Source organism: Lolium perenne, chromosome 3 (genome assembly GCF_019359855.2).
Source record: "Lolium perenne isolate Kyuss_39 chromosome 3, Kyuss_2.0, whole genome shotgun sequence".
Lineage (NCBI taxonomy): Eukaryota > Viridiplantae > Streptophyta > Magnoliopsida > Poales > Poaceae > Lolium > Lolium perenne.
The window spans coordinates 134,851,529-134,865,438 of NC_067246.2; positions in this window are offsets into that span (position 1 = coordinate 134,851,529).

Genomic DNA, 13,910 nt, shown 5'->3' on the forward strand with positions numbered 1-13,910 from the left:
AAGGTTTGATGTCGTTTTAAGTAGATATGGAATATGGAATGGAGTTTGAATGTTGTTCGGAGTCTCGGATGGGGTCCAGAACATCACGAGGAGTTTCAGAATGGTCCGGAGAATAAGATTCATATATAGGAAGTCACATTCCAAGTTTGGGATTGGTCCGGTGAATTTATGGAAGGTTGTAGAAGTTTCTAGAATCATCCGGAATAAATCACTATGGAAGGAGGAGTCCCGGAGGGACTCCACCAACCCTAGCCAACCCACCAAGTGGGAAGGTGGAGTCCATGGTGGACTCCACCTAGTTGGCCGGCCATGAAGCAAGGAAATGGAGCAATCCCACTTGACCTAGGTTTCACCAATATGGAAGTTTTTGAGTTGGACTCTTATTCAGATTTTGGGCAAACCCTAGGGGGTTCCACCTATATAATGAGGGGGGGAGGGAGGGGATGGCCACCACTTGGCCGCACCACCCAAGGGGCACCGAGGCCAGCGTCCAAGAGCACCCCCTCTCCCAAACCCTAGCTACTCCCTCCTCCTTCTTCTCCCGCGGCGATTATGGCGAAGCCCTGCCGAAGATCTCCACCACCGGCGTCACCACGCCGTCGTGCTGGCGGGATTCCGAGGAGGATCTACTACATCCGCTGCCCGCTGGAACAGGGAGAAGGACGTCGTTATCTACACCGAACGTGTGACCGAGTACGGAGGTGCTGCCCGATTGTGGCACCGTCAAGATCTTCTACGCGCTTTTGAAAGCGGCAAGTGATCGACTACATCAACAACGAGATCTAATCTCGTAGGCTTTGGAATCTTCGAGGGTTAGTCTCATGATCTTCATCTCTTTGCTACCATCTACTAGATTAGATCTTGGCTTGTTATTCATTCTTGCGGTAGGAAATTTTTTGTTTTCTATGCTACGAATCCCAACAGTGGTATCAGAGCCGTGTCTATGCATAGATTGGTTGCACGAGTAGAACACAATGGTTTTTGTGGGCGTTGATGCTTTTGGTGTTTTTAGTTAGTGTACTTTGCATCTTGTGGGATGGTGGGATGAAGCGGCCTGGGCTAACTTTACATGACCGCGTTCATGAGACTTGCTCCACGCTCGGCATGCAACTTGTATTGCATAAGTGGCTTTGCGGGTGTCTGTCTCTCTCACCATAGTGAAGATTCAATCTACTCTTTCTATTGACAACACTAGTATCACCGTTGTCGTTCATGTTTGTAGGTAGATTGGATGTTACTCGAAAACCCTAAACCACGTAAAATATGCAAACCAAATTAGAGGCGTCTAACTTGTTTTTGCAGGGTTTGGTGATGTGATATGGCCAAGATGTGATGATGAATATGTATGAGATGATCATTATTGTATTGTGGCAACCGGCAGGAGCCTTATGGTTGTCTTTATATTTCATGTTGTATTATTATTTCAAAGTAGTTGTAATAGTTGCTACATGTGGTGAGCAACCATGATGACGGCGCAATGGACCTTGACGCTACGCCGATGATGATGGAGATCATGCCCGTTGATTATGGAGATCATGTCCGTGCTTTGGAGATGAAGATCAAAGGCACAAAGACTAAAGGGCCATATCATATCACATTATGAATTGCATGTGATGTTAATCCTTTATGCATCTTATCTTGCTTAGATCGCGACGGTAGCATTATAAGATGATCCCTCACATTAATATCAAGATAATAAAGTATTCTCCCCTCGTATGCACCGTTGCTACAGTTCGTCGTTTTGAAGCATCTCGCGATGATCGAATGTGATAGATTCTACGTTCACATACAACGGGTGTAAGCCATGTTGCACACGCGGAAATACTTGGGTTTGCTTGACGAGCCTAGCATGTACAGACATGGCCTCGGAACACAGGAAACCGAAAGGTTGAACACGAGTCATATGGATGATATGATCAACATGTTGATGTTCACCATTGAAGCTACATCATCTCACGTGATGATCGGTTTTGGTGTAGTGGATATGGATCGTGTGCCACTAAACAACTATGAGGGATGTTGTATCAAGTGGGAGTTCATTAGTAATTAGATTAAAACATGAACTAATTATCATGAACATAGTCTGAATAGTATTTTGAATTAAATTTGTAGAATTGGCATCCACTATCTACCATGCGCTAGTCTTATAATTGAGATAGAAATATTGTTAAATCTGACAAGAAACTTTACGGACTGGTACCGTATTGTTAAAGAATCAAGAAATGATTAAGTCCTATTGCAAACTTTTAGGAAACCTCACATTGATTCAAATAGCAATTGTTTCAATTAGTACCTAAAATCATCTTGTCTCTGTGAAACTTGAAGTGCAAATCCGTTTGAAAAGTAAGGAGCTGGAAATTTTGTTTTCAGAAATAAGCAAGGTATGAGATATATGTGATATCTAAGACCTTATTGCAAGATGATATAATATAATCTAGTGAGATTACATAAACTCATAAGTTTTATGGGAATGTACGAAGGTTGAAGACGCCAGGCGTCTGATACGTCTCCGACGTATCGATAATTTCTTATGTTCCATGCCACATTATTGATGTTATCTACATGTTTTATGCACACTTTATGTCATATTCGTGCATTTTCTGGAACTAACCTATTAACAAGATGCCGAAGTGCCGATTGCTGTTTCTGCTGTTTTTGGTTTCAGAAATCCTAGTAAGGAAATATTCTCGGAATTGGACGAAATCAAAGCCCAGGGGCCTATTTTTCCACGAAGCTTCCAGAAGTCCGAAGGAGAGACGAAGAGGGGCGACGAGGGGGCCCTGTGGTGTGGGGCCCCCGTGCCGCCTCTTGACCTGCCCTTCCGCCTATAAAAAGCCCCCGTGACGAAACCCCCAGTACCGAGAGCCACGATACGGAAAACCTTCCAGAGACGCCGCCGCCGATCCCATCTCGGGGGATCCAGGAGATCGCCTCCGGCACCCTGCCGGAGAGGGGAATCATCTCCCGGAGGACTCTACGCCGCCATGGTCGCCTCCGGTGTGATGTGTGAGTAGTCTACCCCTGGACTATGGGTCCATAGCAGTAGCTAGATGGTTGTCTTCTCCCCATTGTGCTATCATTGTCGGATCTTGTGAGCTGCCTAACATGATCAAGATCATCTATCTGTAATTCTATATGTTGCGTTTGTTGGGATCCGATGAATAGAGAATACTTGTTATGTTGATTATCAAAGTTATATCTATGTGTTGTTTATGATCTTGCATGCTCTCCGTTATTAGTAGATGCTCTGGCCAAGTTGATGCTAGTAACTCCAAGAGGGAGTATTTATGCTCGATAGTGGGTTCATGTCTCCGTGAATCTGGAGGAGTGACAAGAACCACTAAGGTTACGGATGTGTTGTTGCCACTAGGGATAAAACATTAGTGCTATGTTCAAGGATGTAGTCACTAGTTACATTACGCGCAATACTTAATGCAATTGTCTGTTGTTAGCAACTTAATACTGGAGGGGGTTCGGATGATAACCTGAAGGTGGACTTTTTAGGTATAGATGCAGTTGGATGACGGTCTATGTACTTTGTCGTAATGCCCAATTAAATCTCACTATACTCATCATGATATGTATGTGCATGGTCATGCTCTCTTTATTTGTCAATTGCCCAACTGTAATTTGTTCACCCAACATGCTGTTCGTCTTATGGGAGAGACACCTCTAGTGAACTGTGGACCCCGGTCCAATTCTCTTTACTGAAATACAATCTACTGCAATACTTGTTCTACTGTTTTCTGCAAACAATCATCTTCCACACAATACGGTTAACTCTTTGTTACAGCAAGCCGGTGAGATTGACAACCTCACTGTTTCGTTGGGGCAAAGTACTTTGGTTGTGTTGTGCAGGTTCCACGTTGGCGCCGGAATCACTGGTGTTGCGCCGCACTACATCTCGCCGCCATCAACCTTCAACGTGCTTCTTGACTCCTACTGGTCCGATTAAACCTTGGTTTCTTACTGAGGGAAACTTGCCGCTGTGCGCATCACACCTTCCTCTTGGGGTTCCCAACGGACGTGCCAACCACACGCATCAAGCAAATTTCTGGCGCCGTTGCCGGGGAGATCAAGACACGCTGCAAGGGGAGTCTCCACTTCTCAATCTCTTTACTTTGTTTTTGTCTTGCTTAGTTTTATTTACTACTTTGTTTGCTGCACTAAATCAAAATACAAAAAAATTAGTTGCTAGTTTTACTTTATTTGCTATCTTGTTTGCTATATCAAAAACACAAAAAAAATTAGTTACTTGTTTTACTTTACTTAATATCATGCATGTTTTTATTTCACTAGTTAAGCATAATGGATAACAACAAAAATATGAGAGATCTTTATGAACTTTATCTTGAATTAGGACATGATGTGTTTGAAGAGAGAATTAAAAAACCCATGGAACTTTATATGCATGCTAATGGGAATGTTATTACTATGGATGCTTTGAACACCATTGTTGCTAATGCTATGGAAAATTCTAAGCTTGGGGAAGCTGGCTCTGATGAGCATGATCTTTTTAGTCCCCCAAGCATTGAGGAGAAAATTTTCTTTCATGATTACAATATGTCTCCTATATATGATGATAGCCACTTTGTTGAATTTGCTCCCACTACAACTAATAAAATTGATTATGCTTACGTGGAGAGTAATAATTTTATGCATGAGACTCATGATAAGAATGCTTTATGTGATAGTTACATTGTTGAGTTTGCTCATGATGCTACTGAAAATTATTATGAGAGAGGAAAATATGGTTGTAGAAATTTTCATGTTACTAAAACACCTCTCTATGTGCTGAAATTTTTGAAGCTACACTTGTTTTATCTTCCTATGCTTGTTACTTTGCTCTTCATGAACTTGTTTATTTACAAGATTCCTATGCATAGGAAGCATTTTAGACTTAAATGTGTTTTGAATTTTCCTCTTGATGCTCTCTTTTGCTTCAAATACTATTTCTTGCGAGTGCATCATTAAAACTGCTGCTGCCCATCTTAATGGCTATAAAGAAAGAACTTTTTGGGAGATAACCCAAGTGTTATTTTGCTACAGTACTTTGTTTTATTTTGTGTCTTGGAAGTTGTTTACTACTGTAGCAACCTCTCCTTATCTTAGTTTTGTGTTTTGTTGGGCCAAGTTAAGCCGTTGATAGAAAAGTAAGTACTAGATTTGGATTACTGCACAGTTCCAGATTTCTTTGCTGTCACGAATCTGGGTCTACCTCCCTGTAGGTAGCTCAGAAAATTAAGCCAATTTACGTGCATGATGCTCAGATATGTACGCAACTTTCATTCAATTTGGGCATTTTCATTTGAGCAAGTCTGGTGCCATTTTAAAATTCGTCAATACGAACTGTTCTGTTTTGACAGATTCTGCCTTTTATTTCGCATTGCCTCTTTCGCTATGTTGGATGAATTTCTTTGATCCATTAATGTCCAGTAGCATTATGCAATGTCCAGAAGTGTTAAGAATGATTGTGTCACCTCTGAATATGTCAATTTATATTGTGCACTAACCCTCTAATGAGTTGTTTTGAGTTTGGTGTGGAGGAAGTTTTCAAGGATCAAGAGAGGAGTATGATGCAACATGATCAAGGAGAGTGAAAGCTCTAAGCTTGGGGATGCACCCGGTGGTTCACCCCTGCATATTCTAAGAAGACTCAAGCGTCTAAGCTTGGGGATGCCCAAGGCATCCCCTTCTTCATCGACAACATTATCAGGTTCCTCCCCTGAAACTATATTTTTATTCCATCACATCTTATGTGCTTTTTCTTGGAGCGTCGGTTTGTTTTTGTTTTTTGTTTTGTTTGAATAAAATGGATCCTAGCATTCACTTTATGGGAGAGAGACACGCTCCGCTGTAGCATATGGACAAGTATGTCCTTGGTTTCTACTCATAGCATTCATGGCGAAGTTTCTCCTTCGTTAAATTGTTATATGGTTGGAATTGGAAAATGATACATGTAGTAATTGCTATAAATGTCTTGGGTAATGTGATACTTGGCAATTGTTGTGCTCATGATTAAGCTCTTGCATCATATGCTTTGCACCCATTAATGAAGAAATACATAGAGCATGCTAAAATTTGGTTTGCATATTTGGTTTCTCTAAGGTCTAGATAATTTCTAGTTTTGAGTTTGAACAACAAGGAAGACGGTGTAGAGTCTTATAATGTTTTCAATATGTCTTTTATGTGAGTTTTGCTGCACCGGTTCATCCTTGTGTTTGTTTCAAATAAGCCTTGCTAGCCTAAACCTTGTATCGAGAGGGAATACTTCTCATGCATCCAAAATACTTGAGCCAACCACTATGCCATTTGTGTCCACCATACCTACCTATACTACATGGTATTTTTCCGCCATTCCAAAGTAAATTGCTTGAGTGCTACCTTTAAAATTCCATCATTCACCTTTGCAATATATAGCTCATGGGACAAATAGCTTAAAAACTATTGTGGTATCGAATATGTAATTATGCACTTTATCTCTTATTAAGTTGCTTGTTGTGCGATAACCATGTTCACTGGGGACGCCATCAACTATTCATTGTTGAATTTCATGTGAGTCGCTATGCATGTCCGTCTTGTCTGAAGTAAGAGAGATCTACCACCATATGGTTAAGCATGCATATGTTAGAGAAGAACATTGGGCCGCTAACTAAAGCCATGCTCCATGGTGGAAGTTTCAGTTTTGGACATATATCCTCAAATCTCAAATGAGAAAATTATTAATTGTTGTTATATGCTTATGCATAAAAGAGGAGTCCATTATCTGTTGTCTATGTTGTCCCGGTATGGATGTCTAAGTTGAAGAATAATCAATAGCGAGAAATCCAATGCGAGCTTTCTCCTTAGACCTTTGTACAGGCGGCATAGAGGTACCCCTTTGTGACACTTGGTAAAAACAATGCATTGTGATGATCCGGTAGTCCAAGCTAATTAGGACAAGGTGCGGGCACTATTAGTACACTATGCATGAGGCTTGCAACTTATAAGATATAATTTACATGATGCATATGCTTTATTACTACCGTTGACAAAATTGTTTCATGTTTTCAAAATCAAAGCTCTAGCACAAATATAGCAATCGATGCTTTTCCTCTATGGAGGACTATTCTTTTACTTTCAATGTTGAGTCAGTTCACCTATCTCTCTCCACCTCAAGAAGCAAACACTTGTGTGAACTGTGCATTGATTCCTACATACTTGCTTATTGCACTTATTATATTACTCTATGTTGACAATATCCATGAGATATACATGTTACAAGTTGAAAGCAACCGCTGAAACTTAATCTTCTTTTGTGTTGTTTCAATGCCTTTACTTTGAATTATTGCTTTATGAGTTAACTCTTATGCAAGACTTATTGATGCTTGTCTTGAAGTGCTATTCATGAAAAGTCTTTGCTATATGATTCACTTGTTTACTCATGTCATATACATTGTTTCGATCGCTGCATTCACTACATATGCTTTACAAATAGTATGATCAAGATTATGATGGCATGTCACTCCAGAAATTATCTGTGTTATCGTTTTACCTGCTCGGGACGAGCAGAACTAAGCTTGGGGATGCTGATACGTCTCCGACGTATCGATAATTTCTTATGTTCCATGCCACATTATTGATGTTATCTACATGTTTTATGCACATTTTATGTCATATTCGTGCATTTTCTGGAACTAACCTATTAACAAGATGCCGAAGTGCCGATTCTTTGTTTTCTGCTGTTTTTGGTTTCAGAAATCCTAGTAAGGAAATATTCTCGGAATTGGACGAAATCAAAGCCCAGGGGCCTATTTTTCCACGAAGCTTCCAGAAGTCCGAAGGAGAGACGAAGAGGGGCGACGAGGGGGCCACACCCTAGGGCGGCGCGGCCCCCCCCTTGGCCGCGCGGCCCTGTGGTGTGGGGCCCCCGTGCCGCCTCTTGACCTGCCCTTCCGCCTATAAAAAGTCTCCGTGACGAAACCCCCAGTACCGAGAGCCACGATACGGAAAACCTTCCAGAGACGCCGCCGCCGCCGATCCCATCTCGGGGGATCCAGGAGATCGCCTCCGGCACCCTGCCGGAGAGGGGAATCATCTCCCGGAGGACTCTACGCCGCCATGGTCGCCTCCGGTGTGATGTGTGAGTAGTCTACCCCTGGACTATGGGTCCATAGCAGTAGCTAGATGGTTGTCTTCTCCCCATTGTGCTATCATTGTCGGATCTTGTGAGCTGCCTAACATGATCAAGATCATCTATCTGTAATTCTATATGTTGCGTTTGTTGGGATCCGATGAATAGAGAATACTTGTTATGTTGATTATCAAAGTTATATCTATGTGTTGTTTATGATCTTGCATGCTCTCCGTTATTAGTAGATGCTCTGGCCAAGTTGATGCTAGTAACTCCAAGAGGGAGTATTTATGCTCGATAGTGGGTTCATGTCTCCGTGAATCTGGAGGAGTGACAAGAACCACTAAGGTTACGGATGTGCTGTTGCCACTAGGGATAAAACTTTAGTGCTATGTTCAAGGATGTAGTCACTAGTTACATTACGCGCAATACTTAATGCAATTGTCTGTTGTTAGCAACTTAATACTGGAGGGGGTTCGGATGATAACCTGAAGGTGGACTTTTTAGGCATAGATGCAGTTGGATGACGGTCTATGTACTTTGTCGTAATGCCCAATTAAATCTCACTATACTCATCATGATATGTATGTGCATGGTCATGCTCTCTTTATTTGTCAATTGCCCAACTGTAATTTGTTCACCCAACATGCTGTTCGTCTTATGGGAGAGACACCTCTAGTGAACTGTGGACCCCGGTCCAATTCTCTTTACTGAAATACAATCTACTGCAATACTTGTTCTACTGTTTTCTGCAAACAATCATCTTCCACACAATACGGTTAACTCTTTGTTACAGCAAGCCGGTGAGATTGACAACCTCACTGTTTCGTTGGGGCAAAGTACTTTGGTTGTGTTGTGCAGGTTCCACGTTGGCGCCGGAATCACTGGTGTTGCGCCGCACTACATCTCGCCGCCATCAACCTTCAACGTGCTTCTTGACTCCTACTGGTCCGATTAAACCTTGGTTTCTTACTGAGGGAAACTTGCCGCTGTGCGCATCACACCTTCCTCTTGGGGTTCCCAACGGACGTGCCAACCACACGCATCAGCGTCCCAATCCTCCAACTAGTTGGGCACTAGCGATATTCGCATATCCATGAAGTGATCGTCCTTAGTATGCACAGTTGCTAAGACTCGTCGTTTTGAAGCATCACGTGATGATCAATTGTTATAGATTCTACGTGTGCATACAACGGGTGCAAACCAGATTTGCACATACGAGTACTAAGGTTAAACTTTACGAGCCTAGCATGTACAGACATGGTCTCGGAAAGTCGTCATGATTTGATGGATACAAATTATGAGTGAAATTGTTCATCACATTAAAAGGTTACTAATAGTGAAATCTAGAACACTTGTCATGTGATGATCAACTTGAAAGTAAGAACCTCAAGGTTATTAGTATTTGACCAATGGACCTAGAATTTATTGAAGGTGAAGTGTTTTCTGAGAATGAGGAAAGCCAAAAGAGAAACTACAAAAGATTTTGGAAGAAAGAAAGAAAAGACTAGAAAGTCTAGCTCAGGTGTATATAGATGATATACATGTTATGAATGTATTCCTTGTTTGGTCACACAATGAAATTCTTGGGTATAAGTACCGTATTGGTTGGTATGAGATGTCATACAACACAACGCAATACAAGAATACAATGACCTAAGTGACTGATAAGGAATGTGGTAATAATGCACGTCTGGACAAAATAAAGTGTCATTATGTTCGTCGTTGGCATTCTACCTAGCCCTTCAGATATATAATAAAGAACTTAATAATTGTTATTTAGCTCTGGTCAGATAAAAACAATGAGTTGTTCAAAGTTATGACCGTACTCCATGTACGATGGATAAGTTATTATAAATCTTAATGGTGAAACACACATGCATAACACTGACGCTAAAATGCCATAAGGCAAATGATTTGAATTTCACTTATTTGTGGAACCTCCATTTAGGTCAAGTTAGAAAGGAATGCATGAAGGAAGTCCATGCAAATGGATTTTTGGAGTCATTTGATTTTTAATCGTTTGGCGCTTGCAAATATATTCTAAAGAGAATGACTGAAATACCGTTCATAGGCCAAGAGTTGAATGGGCAACTAACTTAGTGGAAACATACATGATGATGTATGTGGTTCACTGGGCATAGTTGTGTGCGGGAGATTCTTCTACTTCATGAAAACTTCCAACAATAAATTGAGTATATATTGTTGGATATATTTATTCGATAAGGAAGAAGTTTGAAACATTTGAATGGATTCAAATAAATTTCAGCATGAAGTGGAAATCATCGTAATTGAAAAGTCAAATATCTATGATTGGATCATGGTGGAAATATTTGAATTACGAGTTTTAGCGAACAGCTAAGAGAGTTTTGAAATTGTTATACAACTTACGTTTCTTGGAGTATCATAGTGATGATGGAGTATCCGAGAGACGTATCCAAACCTTTTTGGATTAATGATGAGATAAAATAAAATGATGCCATTATATTTTTGTGGATAATGCTTTAGAGACTACTACTTTTACACTGAATAGAGCATCATCATAATCCATTGAAATGACACCATATGAGTTATGGCATGGGTATAAACCCTAATAGTCCTTTCTTAAATTTTGGTATGCATAGCATAAGTAAATGAGTTTACAACCAAAACCGGATGAATGTCTTTGTTGTTGTCCCAGAGAACAAATTGGGAATTCTTTCCACTATGAAGTAAAAGACAAAAGTGTTTGTTAATGTTACTTGCTTATTTCCAAGAAATTGTTTTCTAGCGAAGTATTTGAGTGGGAGGACAATGGAACTTGATAAGGTTCATGAACCTAAGCATGATGATCAGAGTAGCGCATCATCGGAAATGGTTCCGGAAGCGGCCACGACGATCATGGCTCCCATGTCTACAAAGTGTTATATTCATGGAGATCAAAGTACCTATTGAACCTTGTAGATGTGGTTTACTTCGTGATCAAATAAATGATTTGTGGACAAAGGATTGATTTTGAACAATAATGAACCAACTACATACAAAGAAGTTATGATGGGCCCTGACTCCGTTAAAATGGCTAAGCGCCATTAAATCCAAGATAGGTGAATACTTTTTGAAAGTAAATGGATCAATAAAATTGATGGACTTGGATGGAATATCCTTGAAGAAGCTCGACTTGTCGAAAATTTGTTTACGACAAAGTTCAAAGAGTTGAATACGATAAGATTAGATCTTCCGTAGCGATGCTTATAGTCTATGTGGATTGTTCTAGTAATCGCTACATATTTCTTTTATGAGATATGTTAGTAGGATGGCAGAAATACATTCCTTATCAGAAGTGTGTGTTAAAGGTGTATACAAGATACAACTGAGAGTTTTGCTAGTCCGTAGAATACTAGAAAGGTATACAAACTTCACTGGATGAAGTATCACGGAGTTGGAATCTTCACCGGATGAAATAATCAACGAGTTTTTTGATTTCTTCAGAAATGATGAAGATTCTTGCATTTGCAAGAAATTAAGTGGGAGCACTGAGATATATTTATAATACTTTATGTAGATGACATATCGTTGATTATAAATAATGTAATCATGTACTTGATGTGATTAGAAGATTTCATTGAGAATTAATTTCAATGAAAGGATATGAACTGAAACATATTTAGTGTCAAGATCTATGAAGATAGATTGAAACACATAATAAGTTTAAGTTAAAGTACATAGAATGAATATTGAAGTAGTTCAATATAAAAATATTAAGAAGGTGTTCTTTTCCATGTGAAGGTTTAACAAGACTTGAGTGTATTTGACACTCGATGAGTAAAAACACATGAGTGATTTTAGATCACAAATAATATGTAAAAAATCAGATGTTCTTTGCTCTAAAGTGTTATGAGCATATACCAGAATGATTCATGTAATGATCATTGGACAACAGTAAGAATATCCTTGAGTGTTTTAGAAGAACCAAGGATATATATAGTTTTGTATGGGGTAATGACAAACAAATCGTTGTAAGGTGTTGCACCAATATTAGTTTGGTCACATATAAAATCTCAATTAGGCTAAGTTTTGATTAAAAGGTAGCACAATGAGCTAGAAGAAGTCTATGCTAGATTTAGATGAGTTCTAAATATTGTGATGGATTCTACAAACGAAGGCAGAGTATGTCATTATTTTGACAATGACTAAGGAGTTTTAAGTCGAGGAGTTCTTTGAGAACTTGGTGTAGTTCTGATAGTGTCAGAACTTTGAAGCTATATTGTGTGTGACAATATTAGTGACATATTTCAGATCGCGGAATTAAGGTTCCACCAGAAGACTGAACATATATGATTAATTCCGACTCATTTGGAAAATGAGTAATGCATTGAGACGAAAATGAATTGCAAAATACATATGTTTCTAAGCGTGTCAGATCCGTTGACTGAAACCTCTCCCATGAGCAAAACATGATAAGCACCAGAAGGCCAAGGTGTTATATCTTTACAAATGTAAACTAGATTATTGACTCTAGTGCAAGTGGGAGACTGTTGGAGATATGCCCGAGAGGCAATAATAAAATAGTTATTGTTATATCTTAGTGTTCATGATAAATGTTTACACTCCATGCTATAATTATATTAACCGGAAACACTGATACATGTGTGTTGTGTAAACAACCAGAGTCCCTAGTAAGCCTCTCATTTAACTAGCTTGTTGATTAATAGATGATCATGGTTTCCTGATCATGAACATATGATGTTATTAATAACAAGATCATATCATTAGGTGAGTGATGTGATGGACACAGCCATAGTAAGCATAGCATGAGATCAAGACATTAAGTTCAACTTGCTATAAGCTTTCGATACATAGTTACCTAGTCCTTCGACCATGAGATCATGTAAATCACTTACACCGGAAGGATGCTTTGATTACATCAAACGCCATTGCGTAAATGGGTGGTTATAAAGATGGGATTAAGTATTCGGAAAGTGTGAATTCAGGCATATGGATCAAGAGTGGGATTTGTCCATCCCAATGACGGATAGATATACTCTGGGCCCTCTCGGTGGAATGTCGTCTGATTAGCTTGCAAGCATGTGACTAGGTCACAAGAGATGACATACCACGGTACGAGTAAAGAGTACTTGTCGGTAACGAGGTTGAACGAGGTATGGAGATACCGATGATCGAACCTCGGACAAGTAAAGTATCGCGTGACAAAGGGAATCAGTATCGTATGTAAATGGTTCTTTCGATCATGAAGTCATCGTTGAATATGTGGGAGCTATTATGGATCTCCAGGTCCCGCATAGATCAAGTCATAGATTCTACTGCCAGCTGTGAACTGTTGTCTTTCCTAGATGCCTATTCAGGCTACCACCAGATTCCTTTGAATTCGGCTGATCAAATAAAGACTTCGTTTATTACCCCTTACGGGGCTTATTGCTACACGACTATGCCATTCGGCTTAAAAAATGCAGGCGCCACATACCAAAGGTGCATGCAAAAATTCTTATAAGAGCAAATCGGCAGAAACATTCACGGGATGATGTCGTTGTAAAGACCAAGGAGAAGCGTACCCTCCTTGATGATTTGAGAGAGACCTTCACCAATCTGCGAAGATTCCGGATGAAGCTCAACCCGACCAAGTGCACTTTCGGCGTGCCAGCCAGCCAGCTCCTTGGCTACCTCGTCTCTCAGCGAGGGATTGAAGCCAACCTGGAGAAGATCAGTTCCCTAGAGAAGATGGAACTGCCGCAGTGCCTCAAGGACATCCAGAAGTTCACCGGTTGCTTGGACTCCTTGAGCCGCTTCGTCAGTCGGCTGG